The sequence below is a fragment of the Carettochelys insculpta genome, chromosome 2 (genome assembly GCF_033958435.1).
Source record: "Carettochelys insculpta isolate YL-2023 chromosome 2, ASM3395843v1, whole genome shotgun sequence".
Lineage (NCBI taxonomy): Eukaryota > Metazoa > Chordata > Testudines > Carettochelyidae > Carettochelys > Carettochelys insculpta.
In genome coordinates this window covers 24636450-24652175 of record NC_134138.1, presented here as the reverse complement: position 1 = coordinate 24652175, position 15726 = coordinate 24636450, and the positions used below count along the sequence as shown (strand labels likewise).

Sequence of the window (15726 nt, the reverse complement as noted above, 5' to 3'; positions counted from 1 at the left end):
AAGCCAGGATGGGTAGGAATGGTGTCCTTAGCCTTTGTTTGCGGTTCAATAAGGAGAAGTGTAGAGTCCTGTACCTGGGACGGAAGAATCCCAAACATTGTTACAGGCTGGGGACCAACTGGCTTAGCAGCAGTACGATGGAAAGGAACCTAGGGGTTATGGTAGATGAAAGGCTGGATATGAGTAAACAGTGTGCTCTTGTAGCCAAGAAGGCTAACGGCATACTAGGGTGCATTAGGAGGAGCACTTCGAGCAGATCTAGAGAAGTAGTTACTCCTTTTATTCGGCACTGCTGAGGCCATATCTGGAATATTGTGTCCAGTTTTGGGCCCCCCAGTATAAAAAGGATGTGGATTTGCTGGAGCAGGTTCAGCAAAGGGCAACAAAAATGATTAAGGGTTTGGAGCAAAGACCTAGCATAGGCTGAGGGATCTGGGCTTGTTTAATTTGCACAAGAGAAGACTTAGAGGTGATTTAATAGCAGCCGTCAACTTCCTGAAGGGGAGCTCTAAAAAGGAGGGTGAGAAACTGTTCTCAGTGGTGTCAGATGGTAGAACAAGGAGTAATGGTCTGAAGTTGAAGAGGGAGAGGTGTAGGTTAGATATTAGGAAAAACTACTTCACCAGAAGGGTGGTGAAGCATTGGAATGCATTGCCTAGAGAGGAGGTGGATTCTCCATCCCTTGAGGTATTTAAGTCCTGGCTGGACAAGGTCCTGGCTGGGATGACTTAGTGGGGGTTAATCCTGCTTGAAGCAGGGGGCTGGACTAGATGACCTCCTGAGGTCCCTTCCAGCCCTGTGATTCTGTGAGGCTGGAAATGGATGACAGGAGAGGGATCAGTTGATGATTACCTGTTCTGTTCACTGACTCTGGGGCATCTAGCACTGGCCACTGTCAGAAGACAGGATATGGGGCTAGATGGACCTTTGGTCTGATGTAGTATACCTGTTCTTATGTTGTACGTCAGGAGTGAGCAAACTTTTTATGCTGGACCCCACATTTGTCCCCGCAATTAGACAGATTGAGGTGGGTGGGGGCTACTCATGTAATTCAAACTAATGGCACTGCTCTGGGAAGGTAGGGGGAAGGCTTTTAGCTTGCCTAGCTGCCTGCCGCTGTGGGCAGCCAGGCAGGCTAAAACCCTTCCCAGAGCAGTGCTGCTGTCAAGCTGACAGCAGCACTGCTCTGGAAGGTAGGGAAGGATTTTAGTCCCCCTAGCTGCCTGCTCCTGGAGGCAGCTAGGGGACTAAAACCCCCTTGTCCCCTCCCAGGATCAGCTGCCCTTCCCCCATGGCCCCAGCTCAGCCCCAGCCCACGTGCAGGGCTCCCAGCCCTCAGTGCACTCCAGCCCCGGCACAGCATACAGGGCTCAGGCTCCAGTGCCCTGCCCACCACTCCTGACAGCCTTGCTCCAACCCCCACATGCCCAGGCTCAACTCTACTTTCCCACCCCAGGCTTAACTCCTTGGCCACAACCCACCACCCAAGCCACCCCAACTTACCCGAAATTCAGGATACACAAGGGTTGCATGGAACACAACCCTCGCATATCCCAAGGGATACTGCTGTCTAATTCAAATATGCTTTCTGTAAGATGTGGTATGAAACCGGTTATTGAAAAGCTTGTAATCCTCTGAATGTGAATGTTCTATTTGCATGTGTGTATCATTCCTGTATTCTCTGTGTTAGAACCTGCTACAATAAATATCTCCATTTTATAGATATGTTAAGTTATGTCACTTGCCCAAGATGGCAGAGGAAGTCAGTGACAGAGCTTGAAAGAGAAGGTAGGTGTCCAGAAACAGCCTGCGCTTAACCTTCTAGGCTACACCAGACTACAACAGAGTTCAAACAAGGCCTCTTAAAACAAAATCACAAGTTTTGCAATCACTTCCTTTCTCATACAGTTTTAGTCAATGCAGTCAATTGCAAAGTATGGATAAGAAATCAAAATTCTATCTCAAGCCTGCAAACAGATCAGTTAAACAGTTTAATTTTTGCATGTCTCTTAGCTTGGCCAAAGGAAATCAACATTATTTATGATCACTTTTCCAGTGAGATATTTACTGCTGCAATGTTAAAAGCAATTGTTTTCATTTTTAAAAACCCTCTATGGAAAATATTGTGTTGATTTGTAAAAGCTTGTTTTAAAAAATGTTGAGCTCAATTTAAGTTGAGGGCTTCCCCTCTAAACCCACTCTATCGCAATACAGTAGGGTTCCTACATTCACAAGGGTTTGGTGTTAGGAACCCTTGAAAATGTTTAATTTTCGCAAATACCTGCTGGGGCTCAGAAGGAGGGTGACCATACGTTCTGTATTTGGGATGTCAAAAAGGCGTCCCTACTTATTCTTTAAAAAGGACTAAATGTCCCATATTTGGGCCCTCCAGGGGCTGATGGGGGAAGAGCCCTGGCAGCTGCCACTTTCCTGGGGCACTGAGGGGGGAAGAGCATTGGCAGCTGCTGCTTCCCTGGGACTCCGGGTCAGGGGAGTGCTGGTGGCTGCTGCTTCCTGTTGGGTGGGGGGGAGCACGGGCTTCCTGGAGCTTGGTGAAGCTGGGAGGAGCCACACCCCCATATATCCCTATCTCATATTTGGGACAGGGAGATATGGTTGCCCTACTCAGGAGGACACTCCCTGGGCCTGCTGCAGGTCCGCACTCTGGAGGTCCCAGGCTCCCAGAGCTGCTCCGAGCCCTGTCCAACATTGCTCTCTCCGTGCAGGCACGAGCGGCTGGGAGAGTGGAACTTAGGGGGCTCCTGCACCATGGGCGGCTCTGGACAGCAGTGGAGAGCTAGTCAGTGGCTGGGCTGGGCTGTGCCACAGGCTCTATATAGGCCAGGCTGGGGCCGGTGGCTGCCGTGAGCAAAATGACTGCTGCTGTGGCGCAGGGCATGTTAGTGCCACTGGAACTGCTGCAGCTGTTGGAGCAGGACCCCCACCTGGTCCCCTTTGCGCTCGATTTCCAGAGCAAGACCATGGCCCCGCGCTCTGGCCTCACCCTGCTCTGCCCGCAGCCCTAGGGGGTGCTAGGTCCCTGGCTCAGTGTGTGTGTGCAGAGGGGATCCTCTGCTTCTACCCTTCCCCACCATGTCAGTGACCCCACATGGGTCCCTGCAGTGGTAACCTCAGCAAGCTGGGAGAAGAGCTGTTCAGAAGCTCGCTCCTCCCACTCACTGAGCCTGGCATAGGGAAGTGGAACTGACTCCTCCAGCTGCTCACGAATAATTGAATTTGTGATTGTTGAATTTGCAAATATTGCAACCCTCCTGTACCCCCAAAAAAGGCCCAACCTTTCTACTAAGTACACCACACTGGAATAAATTTTGCACATGGGCAGAAGTTTGACCGTTTAGTGCTTATTTGCTGGATCTAGGCCTTAAAGCATTCCTCACCCTACCCTCCAGAAATTTCTAAACCAACAGAACAGCCCAGCACTATCTCCAGGTCTGAAGAGGTGGGTCTGTCCCATGAAAGCTCATCACCTAATAAATCATTTTGTTAGTCTTTAAAGCGCTACACCACTGCCCGTTTGTTTTGTTAAGATACAGACCAAAGCTACTATTAACTTGCAGCATGGTTAAGTCTTGCTCCCCGGGAAGCCAGGCCCGCATTTGGGTGTGAAAATAAAGGCTTCTTTTAGCAAAGCCTTTGCCCAGCGTGTTTCCAGGAGTTTCACCCAAGACCTGGCTGACTTTATGAGCTGTCACCTCCAGCGTGAGCGCGGAAACAAACCAACCTCTCCCCCATTCCCCGCCCTTACTGGCACTTAGCAATTTCCCTTTGCAGCAAACCCGCCTCTCCCAGGCACTCGGGTCTCCCCTCCCGCCACAGAAACGCCCGCTGAAAACCGCCCTCCCCCTATACACTCACTGCAGCGGCTCCCGGGAAGAGGACCCAACCCCGCCCAATTCACCTTCGGTTCTCCACCCCCTCGGCCACAACCCCCACCGGCGAGGGGTGGAGTGGAGCCCCTGCTGCGTCCCCACCGCCACCCCACGTAAGAGCTCCCCCCGAGCGCCTGGGCCCACCAGGCCACCCCCGCGCACGTACCGCTCCAACCGCGCTCGGGATCCTCCGGCCTCTCCGGCGGACGCCAGCCCCTGGAAGCCCTCGCGCAGCGACCCGCCCACCTCGCGCCAGCGGCCCTGGGTCATGTGCACGGGCGCCGGCTGATGAGTCGGTTCCTTCTCGGGGCCCGCCTGCGCCACGGAGAGGCCTCGGCGGCTACGGCTCCTGGAGGGAAACAGGGAGGGGCGCGCGGCGCCGCTTGCTGCTGGGGCCGGGCCGGTGTAGCCTCAATAGCTGCCTCCGTCAGACTTTCCTACCTGTAGCAGATTTCAGCGTAGAAGCTGATCATAAACTGCTCTCTGTCATAATTGGCTGCTGATGCACATTGGGCTTGTCCCTCATAGAACAGGGCCTAAGGGCGTTAGTCCGATATTAAAATGTCACTGTCTTCGCGTTATACACCATTAGCTTGAGTTAATGAGCTTCATCACCGATAACAATATCTCGATCTTACCGGATGGGGTAGCGTCAATTTTGGATTTGAAATGTATACTGAAGGCTAGTGAGACACACACATCTCATAGAACTGCAAGAGACCTCAGGAGGTCATTGAGTCCAGTCCCCTGCCCTCTTAGCAGGACCAAGCGCCATCCCTGCTTTTTTTAATTAAATCTATTTGCCCCAGATCCCTAAATAGCCCCCAAAAGGATTGACCTCACAGCCGTGGGTTTCGCATGCCACTGAGCTAGGGTGGAGGCATCATGTCTTTAATTTTAAATTATTAGCCTCCAAAGTGCCCTGTATATGGCCTAAAGGAGTTAGCTCAATATTAAATCTTCCCTGGTGGGTCAAATTTCCAGGAGGTTTGTGGACACACAAATTTGAATTCATAAGAAGGAGCTTAAAAAATCAAAGTTAGTCTAGCGTGGAAGGCAGTGGTTTTATACTGGCAGCAGATATCAACGGCCAAGCTCATTGTTAACTGTTATCTGTTGGAATTCACCGCTGATCAGAGACTATGGCTTAAAGGAGGTAGCTCAATATTAGAATTCCAGTGTATTCACTTTAAACACCATTAGCTTGAGTTAGTGAGCCCTATTACCAATAACAAAATCTCAATATTACTGGGTGGTGATGGTGTAAATTTCGAATTTAAAATTTCTAATAGAGGTTAGTGAGGATAGTTGTAGGCATCCTTCAGTCTGCATAGACTATGGATCGCGCCCTTTATAGTTTCAATTGAGGACTTCATTTACAGCGTCTACTGTGACTATGAAGACCCACACGAGAGTGATTAGTGAGGAAGCACCATGTCTTTAATATGAATTGATTAGCCTCTCAAAGTATCTCATCTGTATCCCACAAAGCTACACAGTGTCCCTCCATGTATGGCTGCTTCCTTCTCCGCCACGCTGCATTCATTTGCACATGAAGAAGGTCACAGGAAGCCCACAAATTTTTGATTGAATTAGAATTAGAATTTGAATTCTGCAGTGTCCAGGCCTGACTGCAAATATGAAGGTCCGGACATGTGGCTGATGGAACTGGGCGGGGCTGGAGAGGGCTGATAGCAAAGCTGCCCAGTGCTATGCCAACGTCCGCGGTGGGTGCTCTGAATTCTGCGACAGTACTGTGCATTCTGGCATTCTAACATGAAATGCCCACAAGCAATTGGGGCTATGGCTTTGTGGGAATGCTGTCAAAGCTGCATAGGGCAGTGGGGACACAGAAACTTGACCAAGAAAAATGGTGGGTTGAATTTCAAGAAGATTTGTGAACAGACAAATTTGAATTCATAAGAACAAGGTTAAAAAATTGAAGTTAGTCCATCACAGAAGGCAGTAATTTTATATTGGTAGCAGATTTCAATGTACGAGCTGATTGTAAACTGCTATCTGTTTGAATTTGCCACCAATGCCCATTGAGCTGGTCCATCAGGCTATGTCTACATGGACATCTTCTTTCCGCAGATGGCTCTGTCGTTACTCTGGCATAAGATCTGTTGATAGAGAGCGTCTACACATAAAAGCAGCTCACTATCAGGTTGCACTGTGTACTAAATACCAGACTGGGACCCCAGATGGTGACATCACTAAAGGCCAGTGTCATAAAGCGTTCCCTAGAGCTATGTGGCTTAGACAGTAGAGTTGACAGTGGGAGTAGAACCATCATACAAGGGCATGCTGCCCTGCAGTGCTAATCCCCAAAATGGCCATCAGGAGGTGCCAGTGTGGTGAGTCTCACACCCACCCAACCATCCCCTTCGCAGTCTTCTGTTCGGAGATAAAGTTGCCCAAAATGTTTTGGAGTTTAAAGATGCCCCATAGCAGAACTATGGCCCTTCCCATCTTGCCATCATAAGTGGCTTAGGGTACTTGGTACATCCCGTCCTGCTCATGTGCAGGTGTGTGCTCTCATTCTCCTTAGAAACTTTGGCCACATCCAGTATGAATTCCTCTGATCCTTACCACCCCTACCCTTAAGTGGGCATCCTGAGCCCCACATATTGCTTTATCGGAGGCAGGGATGATAGAGTTGTGCCTCTGGGTGAACACTGTCTTTTGGCCCTAGCTAGCTGGCACCAGGCAGGACTTGTTCTGTCATCACAACAGGCCCCGAGCATCTAAACGTCACTTTTGTAGACAGAATACTGTTGACAGAGTTATTATACTTGATCAGGAAGAGGCATAATGCTGCTGTCTGAAGAGCTGGGTTTTGCCAGCAAAAATCTTGACAGAGTGCTTTAATCATGTGGTAAATTTTCTACCAGTAGTAATTTTTTACCGGTAGCAGGTTTGTACATACAAGAGGATCATGAAGTGCCATCAGTTTGAATTTGTCGCCAATGCACTGACTGTAGGGTTTGGGATGTGTAGTCTAGGGATGGGTGTTCTACAACCACCACCCACAAGAGAAGAAGACAGGTGATGGTGGTTGTGGACACCCTCCTAAGAGAGATGGAGTCATTCATCTGCTGTCCAGACCTGGAATCTTGGGAAGTTTGCTGCTTGCCAGGACCTAGAATCCAAGATGTGAGAGAGAGTCTTCCAAAAATCATCCAACCTGTGATGCTGCATCTGTGGGGTTCATCATAAACTAAAATGATTAATGAGCTGGAGACATGACTTATGAGGAAGGCTAAGAGATTTGGGGTTATTTAGCTTGCAGAAGGGAAGACTGAGGATGATTTGATAGCAGCCTTCAACCTCCTGAAGGGGGGCTCTAAAGAGGATGGAGAGAGGCTGTTCTCAATGGTGACAGATGGCAGAACGAGGAGCAATGGTCTGGAGTTACAGCAGGGGAGGTATAGGTTGGCTATTACGAAAAACTATTTCACCACAAGAGTGGTGAAGGACTGGAATGCGTTACTGAGAGAGTTGGTGGAATCTCTATCCCTCGATGTTTTTAAGTCCTGGCTTGACAAACTTCTGGCTGGGATGATTTATATAGGGTTCATCCTACTTTACCAGGGGGCTGGACTCAATGACCGCCTGAGGTCGCTTCCAGCCCTAGGATTCTATGATTCTATGATACATCCTGAAATCAAAACTTCCCCTTTTGAAAGCTACCAATGAAAGATTGGCTTTTGATAGACCATGACCACATGCCAGAAGCGGATTGCACCTCTGATTCGCTCTCTCAGAACAACGAAGCCTTCTTTCAAAAGACAGTGTCCACACAGCAGTGGGTGGCATGGTGGATGAGCGCTTCCAGGACACGCGGCCAGCTGCTGTCTTAAGGGGCCCCTTCCAAGCACCTCCTCCCTCCACAGGCTGAGGAAAGCCTTGCTACGTGCTGGACAGCAGACCCTGTGCACAGAAGCAACTATTCCACTGGTAGCAAATTTCAATGTTCAAGCTGCTTGCCTACCATATTTTCTTTTCTTACGGGGCATTGGGATGGTTTGTTCTTGTGCCTTCAGTAAGACCTCCTTAAAATACTGCCGGTTCTCATGAACTCCTTGACCCTTCATATTAGTTTCCCAGGGGATCCTGCCTGACAGTTCTTCCAGGGAGTCAGAGTCTGCTCTTCTGAAATCAAGAGTCTGTATTTTAGTACTCACTTTTCTTCCTTTTATCAGATGCTGAAATCTAACATCTCATGATCACTGCAGCCCAGGTTGCCACACAATTCTATTTCTCCTACTAGTTCACAGAGAACCAAAAATAGTAATCAAGGTTGACAAATCAGAAAAATATTATCAAGGTGAGCAAATCAGAGAGTAGAGGGAAGAAGGGGGTGGGGGAGTCAAGAATTAGATAAAGCCAAGTATGCATAAGAGCCCCTATGACCTGAAAGTTTGCATTTTACTGAAGAGGAATTTTCACAACAGTTTGGAAAGAGAGTCTGCTGAACTCTCTTTTATATTCAAATTCCATACATTAACACGTGGTTTGAACTGGGATGGGAATTTTCTAGGTCATTATATCAGAGGGGTAGCCGTGTTAGTCTGGATCTGTAACACCAACGAAGGGTCCTGTGGCACTTTATAGACTAACGGAAAAGTTCTGAGCATGAGCTTCCGTGAGCACACTCACTTCATCAGATGCTGGTGATCTGATCACTTCACCAGCATCTGATGAAGTGAGTCTGTGCTCACGAAAGCTCATGCTCAAAACTTTTAGGTCATTATAGGGGCTCCTATGCATACTAGGCCTTATCTAATTCTTGATTCCCACCCCCACTTCTTCCCCTCTACTGTCTGATTTGCTCACCTTGATAATATTTTTCTGATTTGTCAACCTTGATTACTATTTTTGGTTCTCTGTGCCTTAAATATTGAGTCTTTTCTGGTATGGGTGTGATCTTGACTCCCCCTTGTATGTGGTTTCAGTGCCTCTGGGGTAACATTTGTAAAGGAACAAAACTCCCATAGAACTGGGGTACGAGGAGGGGAGTGCAAGTCAAGGAAACAGAGGGTGAGAACAGGCGAGACTTCCAGTGAGAACTGAGAGGACGCTGTTGTGGGAAGCTCACAGCGCAGAAGCTTGGTGCTGGCCGGGAGAGACAAGGCGTTAGTGCCGCTGTAGCTTTAAGAGCAAACAGGCAGCTGCACTGGCGAGAACATGGTGAAACGGGAGAGGGGAAATAAAACCCCTTTTTTCACCCGCCTTGTGCCCCCCGCCTCCCCTGGGCTGTGCACATTACGGGGGCGGGAAGGCTCAGCCCCATGGGGCACTGTTCCCGCCTTTGGTGTCTCCCGGGGAAGAGGAGAACACTCGCGGCCGCCAGGCTGCTCCCCTCAGCTCTAGTCACCGCCCCCCCGACCTCTTTTCCCCTTCCAGTCCCTGCACTGTCGCCCCCGACAGGACATTGACCCCACAGGTGGGTTAGTTTTTGGCCCCTGGTCACACGCCGCCCCGTCCCGCCCCGTCGATGCACTTTGTCATGTGGGAAAAGAGCGGGCAGCAATTTTCAAAGCCTTCTCAGAGCAAGAAGTAAGGGCAGCAGCTACAGCTACGCTTACTGCGCATGCCCAGCTCGAGTGAGCATGCGCAGTACTGCGGGGTGGCAGATTCCAACGATTGGCAGTTTCAGACGCTGGAGCCTCTGACACCAGGTAGGGGGCTGCGGTTGCTGCCGTTGCTTTGCAGGCGCCCCGCCCCGGCAGAGCGTCTGTTTGGGGGTGGTGAGGTTCCTTGGGGGGAGGGAGGAGCTGCCAGCTATGAGGGGTGGGGGGGTGGTAGCCTCCCTTCGCGCACTCAGCCCTGGCTGGCGTGGGGCCGGGGGGCATGTTACCCATTGAGGTTAGGGTCCATATGGGTGCTCCCAACCGTGATGCTGTTGTAATCTGCACACCTAGGTGTGGTCCCCTGTCCAGTGTACTGGCGCTTAGATCCCTTACACATGAAGAAAGACTGAGTCTTCTCTACAGCCTTAGCTGAGAGCTAGTTAGCTTTTAGCTCACCCTGTAGCAGCTCATATATGAAGCTACAGAGATCCCTGGTTTGAGCCAGCCTGAGTCAACATACATGCGTTGTTACCCCTGAGGCAGCTGCAGCTTCCTGTGGTATGGGTCAGCCTAGTGGTGGTGCTGCTGCCACCCACAACTTGGCAGGGATGTGCTGTGGTGTGGCCCCTGAGATGGGGAGGCCAAGATAACAGACCTGCATGTTTCAGCTGAGATCACCCAAGGCCACCCCAGTGAAAGATGTGGCTGAGATCAGCATTAGGCTAATGCAGGCATTAGAAGAAAGGGGAGCACTGATTGTGAGGCAAAAACAATGAGAAGTCCTGTGGCACCTTAGAGACTAACAGATATTTTGGAGTGCAAGCTCTTATGCAAAAGTTCTGCTTCTTTGCTCATGAAAGCTTATGTTCCAAAATATCTGTTAGTTTGTAAGGATTTCTCATTGTTTTTGAGGATACAGACTAATAGGGCTACCCCTCTGAAACTTGTCTGGAAGAGTGGTGTTGGCAGTGTCAGGGATACTTGGCATTTTTCATCCACAGAACTCAACATATGTTGCAAATGTCTTTTTTAAAATCCCTGTTTTAAAGATATGGGAAACTGAGTCATGGGACCATTAATTGATTTTTCCAGAATCACCCAAGAAGTCAGTGGCAGAGTTGACAACAAACTAGGTTTTTTGATGCCTGCTGGGGGCTCTGACCCATTGGTCTTTGCAGTCAGTTACCTATTTTATTTTTTGGAAGGTAAAGACTGACTACTCAGCCCCATCTTTGTCAGATTTCTAGTTATCAGGGCGATCTGTGATATTTTCAGGGAAATACTTAAAATGAAAAACCCTCTCAAAAGCTGCCTCACTGAAACACACAATTTCCCTCATTGCAAGACAGAAAGTCAGTAAAACACTGCTTAAAATGAATTTCATATGAGGGACTTTACCTCCTGATAAGGCCAATTTGTGTAGCTCTGCTCTAATATGTAGGGTTTGAATAATCCGTGTGCCTAATTTGAGTGGGAAGCTTTTGTTGGTGGGTGCAGACACCTGCATAATCTAACTTTTGTATAAAATAAGAAAAGACATTTCTAGCCTTAAGGGGCTAAAATGGGTTTATGGAAAATATATTCTGTCAAATTAATGTAATTTTTTTATGGGATTATAAATTTTGGTTGATTAAAGATAGTACAGTGAATCCTTGAGTTACGTGAGGGTTGCATTTCTGTAACCCTCGGGTAACCTGAATTTCCGTGCTAGTTGAGGGGAGATGGGAACTAGGGCTGATCAGTTTCCTGGTTCCAAAAGTGGCAGGGAGTTGGGAACCAGAGGGCAGCCTGGTTCCCATCTCCCTGCCACTTGCTGCTTATGGGACCTGGGAAACTGACCAACAGCCTGGTTTCTGTCCCCCTGCTGCTTTACCGCTTGCAGGACCTAGGAAACTGACCAGCTGGTCAGTATCTCGCATCCTGAAAATGTTATGTTTCTAAGAAACACAAAGGATCTTTTAAGAGGGACAAGGCAAGAACCCCACGTTTGAGGATACAGTACCATTATATGCGTACAGTATACATAGTTTACTCAGAGGCATATACACACACTCACACCATACCAAAGGTTGCTCACTCTAATCCATTGGCCAGATGGATTAGAGGGGAGTGTGGAGCCAGGTTCTGTTGATCTGGATCAATGCTCCCATATTGACAAGACAAGAAGAGGAGCCCAACCCTGTAGTGGAGCACTCGTCTTTTATAGCTTTTAGTCCATAGTCCTGGTTCTACCCCACTGCCCCAGGCACAATGAGTCACCAGTCAATGGCAGATGGGTTTAATCCTTTCCCGCTGCCCCAGGTCTGTGTGACGCATCACCTACAAATGGGACATAACCTTTCTGTCTGGGTGGGTCACTGATGTAGAGTCCAGTTCTCATTGTTCTTCAGCCACCAAGTCTTCGTTGTCCAGACAAGCTGGCTTCAGAGCGTAACTCTCTAAGCATCTACATTCACATTTCCAGGTGGCTTTCACACAGACAGCACAAGGTGTACAGGCTAATACAAAGTTAAAATGGAGTTTTAAATACAGTGTGGAATCTGGTACAAAATTTCTATGAATATAAAATAACCAATATAAAGGATAACACAAAGGTACAAAGTAGTATAAAATAACAAATCTAAAGAGTAATACAAAAGTCTGTGGTCTATTAAAAAGATATAGGGTAATACAGGGTGATACAAAGTTTCCACTAAAAATACATTACTATCCAGGGTTGCTACATAAGTACAACCTCTGCAATGACCTCTGGTTGTAGCCCTGGTCAGTTTCCTGAGCTCCAGAAAACTGATGCGGGTAGCAGCCTTGTTCAGTTTCCTGGGTGCAGCTAATGGAGGGGAGCCAGGAGCCAGGCTGTGGCCTGCTTCCCAGCTCCCCACCACTCCGGGGTCCAGGAAACCACTCCCATTGGGGCATCAGTTTTTCCCCTGCTTCTGTTGAGGATGTAGCCTGACTGGTGGCTGCTGCCCCTGACAGGAGCAGTTTCTGCTTCCTATTGGGGTGGCAGTTGCGTTAACCCATTGCACATATGTTGAGGGTATACTGTGTTGATGTAATATATGTAGCTTTCTGTCAGGTGGTTGACTTGTTAACACACAATATTTTGATTAAAAATTGAAAGATATAAAATTAACATGGCATGTAAATGGATTAAAATCTGACCAACTGAGAGGTCTCTAAATGTAGGTGTGGCTGGGAAATTGACATCAAGCAGTTTTGTTTCTGGTGTGGTCCCTCAGGTCCTGGTTCTTGGCTCTATGATATTTAACATTTTTATCAATTATATGGAAGAAATCATAAAATCATCATTGATAAAATAAAATCATCATTTCAACTTGTTCATCAATGATCTAGAAAATGAGGTAAGCAGTGAGGTGGCAAAGTTTGCAGATGACACCAAGTTGTTCAGGACAGTCAAAAGCAAAAGGGATTGTGAAGAACTACAAAAAGATCTCAGCAAACTGAGTGATTGGGCAGCAAAATGGCAAATGAAATTTAATGTGGGTAAGTGTAAGGTAATGCATGTTGGAAAAAATAACCCAAATTACACGTACTACATGATGGGGTCAAATTTAGCTACGACAGATCAGGAAAGGGATCTTGGAGTTATAGTGGATAGTTCTCTGAAGACATCCACGCAGTGTGCAGCGGCAGTTAGTAAGGCAAATAGGATGTTAGGAATTATTAAAAAAGGGATCGATAATAAGACAAAAGATATCATACTTCCCCTATATAAAACTATGGTACGCCCACATCTCGAGTACTGCGTGCAGATGTGGTCTCCTCACCTCAAAAAAGATATATTGGCATTAGAAAAGGTTCAGAAAAGGGCGACTAAGATGATTAGGGGCTTGGAAAGGGTCCCATATGGGGAGAGGCTAGAGAGACTGGGACTTTTCAGTTTGGAAAAGAGGCGATTGAGGGGCGATATGATAGAGGTATATAAAATCATGAATGGTGTGGAGAAAGTGAATATAGAAAAATTATTTACCTTTTCCCATAATACAAGAACTAGGGGACACCAAATGAAATTGATGGGTAGTGGGTTCAAAACTAATAAAAGGAAATTTTTCTTCACACAGCGCACAGTCAACCTGTGGAACTCCTTGCCCGAGGCGGCTGTGAAGGCCAGGACTCTATTAGGGTTTAAAAAAGAGCTTGATAAATTTTTGCAGGTCAGGTCCATAAATGGCTATTAGCCAGGGATAAAGTATGGTGCCCTAGCCTTCATAACAAGGGCAGGAGATGGATGGCAGGAGATAAATCACTTGTCTTCTGTTCTCCTTCTCTGGGGCGCCTGGCATTGGCCACCGTCGGCAGATGGGATGCTGGGCTTGATGGACCTTTGGTCTGACCCAGTATGGCCATTCTTATGTTCTTATGTTCTTATGTTCTTATGATAAAATTTTCAGATAAAACAAAAATTGGGTGACTGGTAAATTACAAAGAGGACAGGTCACTGATCTGGAGCAATCTGGATGGCTTGGCGAACTGGGTGCATGCAAACATGCATTATTGTGGCTAAATGTAAATCATGGAATTATAGGACTGGAATCGACCTCAAGAGGTCATCAAGTCCAATCCCCTGCACTCACGGCAGGACAAACCACTGTCTAGATCATTCAGAATAGGGATGTTAAAATGGTTAACTGGGTAAGTGGAGTTAACTGGTAAGGGCAAGCTAGCATCCCTAATCCCTGACAGGTGTTTTTTCAACCTGCTTTTAAAAATCTCCAATGATGGAGATTTCACAGCCTCCCTAAGCAATATATTCCAGTAGTTAACCATCCTAATAGTTACCAAGTTTTTCCTATTGTCCAACCTAAACCTCCCCTGCTGCAATTTAAACCCATTGCTTCTTGTCCTGTCATCAGAGGTTAAGAAGGATAATATTTCTCCCTCTTCCTTTTAACAACCTTTTTGGTACTTGAAAACTGTTATCAAATCCCCTTTCGATGTTCTGTTTTCTAGACTAAACAAATACAGTTCTTTCAGTCTTCCCATATAGATAATGTTTTCCAGATCTTTGATCATATTTGCTGCTTTTCTCTGGACTTTCTCCAATTTGTCCACCTCTTTTGTGAAATATGGCACTCAGAACTGGGCATGATACTCCAGCTGAGGCCTAATCAGTGCAGAGTAGAGCAGAATTGCCTTCTTGTTTCTTACTTACAAATGTATATCTCTAGGGACGAAAAATACGGACCATAGTTACAGGATGGGGACTGTATCTGGGGTGCTCTGACCCTTAAAATGTTTGGGGTTGTGGTGATTAATCAGTTGAACAAGAGATCCAGTGTGATGGTTTGGCCAAAAAAGCTAATGTGGTCCTGTAAGGCATAAAAAGAGGAATCCTGAGTTGGCGTGGAGAGGTTATTTTTTCCAGGTATTTGGTATTGGTGTGACCACTGTTGGAATTCCCCATCCAGTTGTGGTGTCACAATTCAGGAAAGATGTTGATAAATTGGAGAGGTCAGAAAAGAGCTGCAAGAATGATTAAAGGATTAGAAAATGTGCCTGTTAGTAATAGATGAAAGGTGCTCAATCTATTTATCTTAACAAAGAGAAGGAAAAGGAGTAACTTAACTGCAATCTAAGTGTCTACACAGGGAAAAATATTTAATAATGAACTCTTCAGTTAATTGGAGAAAGGCTAGATCAAATGGCTGGAAGTGGAAACAAGACAAATTTGTGTTGGCAATAAGGCATCACTCTTTACCAATGAGAGTAGTTAACTGTTGGCTCAATTTACAAAGATTGTTGTGAATTCTCCCTCGCTTATCATTTTTAAATCAAGATTGAATACTATAGAAATTATTTTTGAGCAGTTCCATGGCCTGGGTTTTATAGAAGTCCAGATTGATGATCATAATAGTATTGTCTGGCTTTGGAGTCTATGAAAATTACTTCACCAAACCAAGCCATGGCGTAGCCTGTATTTCTGTTTGCAGATTAACATCTCCAGTGCCACTGCTGCTACTCAGAGCTTCACAAGCTTGTCAGTTTTTACTATTGTTTTTCAAATCACTTTGGGCAGCTGTGACGCTGAGGAGAATTGGGTCAATTTCATTGTCATGAAACTTGGAAAAGCAGAGGCAGATACTGGGGGTGGGATCTAAAAATGAAAGTTAAGAAAACTGTACAGTATCAGAATTACATTCCTCATCCTTCTGGCAGCATCTAGAAAGAACTGGAGTATAAGTGTGTACACCTGAAGAATAGAATGACCTAAAACACAAAGGGCTAGTCTATGCAAGGGA

The 15726-nt window shown here is 46.9% G+C and overlaps 2 protein-coding genes across 2 annotated transcripts in view; one reads left to right on the top strand and one right to left on the bottom strand.

Moving 5' to 3' along the window:
• WASHC5 (WASH complex subunit 5) overlaps positions 1-4188 on the bottom strand; it is a 52681-nt gene extending 48493 nt beyond the window's left edge. The window contains exon 1 of the mRNA XM_074985618.1: positions 4057-4188. The gene's annotated coding sequence lies outside the window, so the exon portion shown is untranslated. The remainder of the gene's footprint in view (positions 1-4056) is intronic.
• Positions 4189-9539: 5351 nt separating this feature from the next.
• The window catches only part of NSMCE2 (NSE2 SUMO ligase component of SMC5/6 complex), a 202039-nt gene continuing 195852 nt past the window's right edge, over positions 9540-15726 (top strand). The window contains exon 1 of the mRNA XM_074986669.1: positions 9540-9574. The gene's annotated coding sequence lies outside the window, so the exon portion shown is untranslated. The remainder of the gene's footprint in view (positions 9575-15726) is intronic.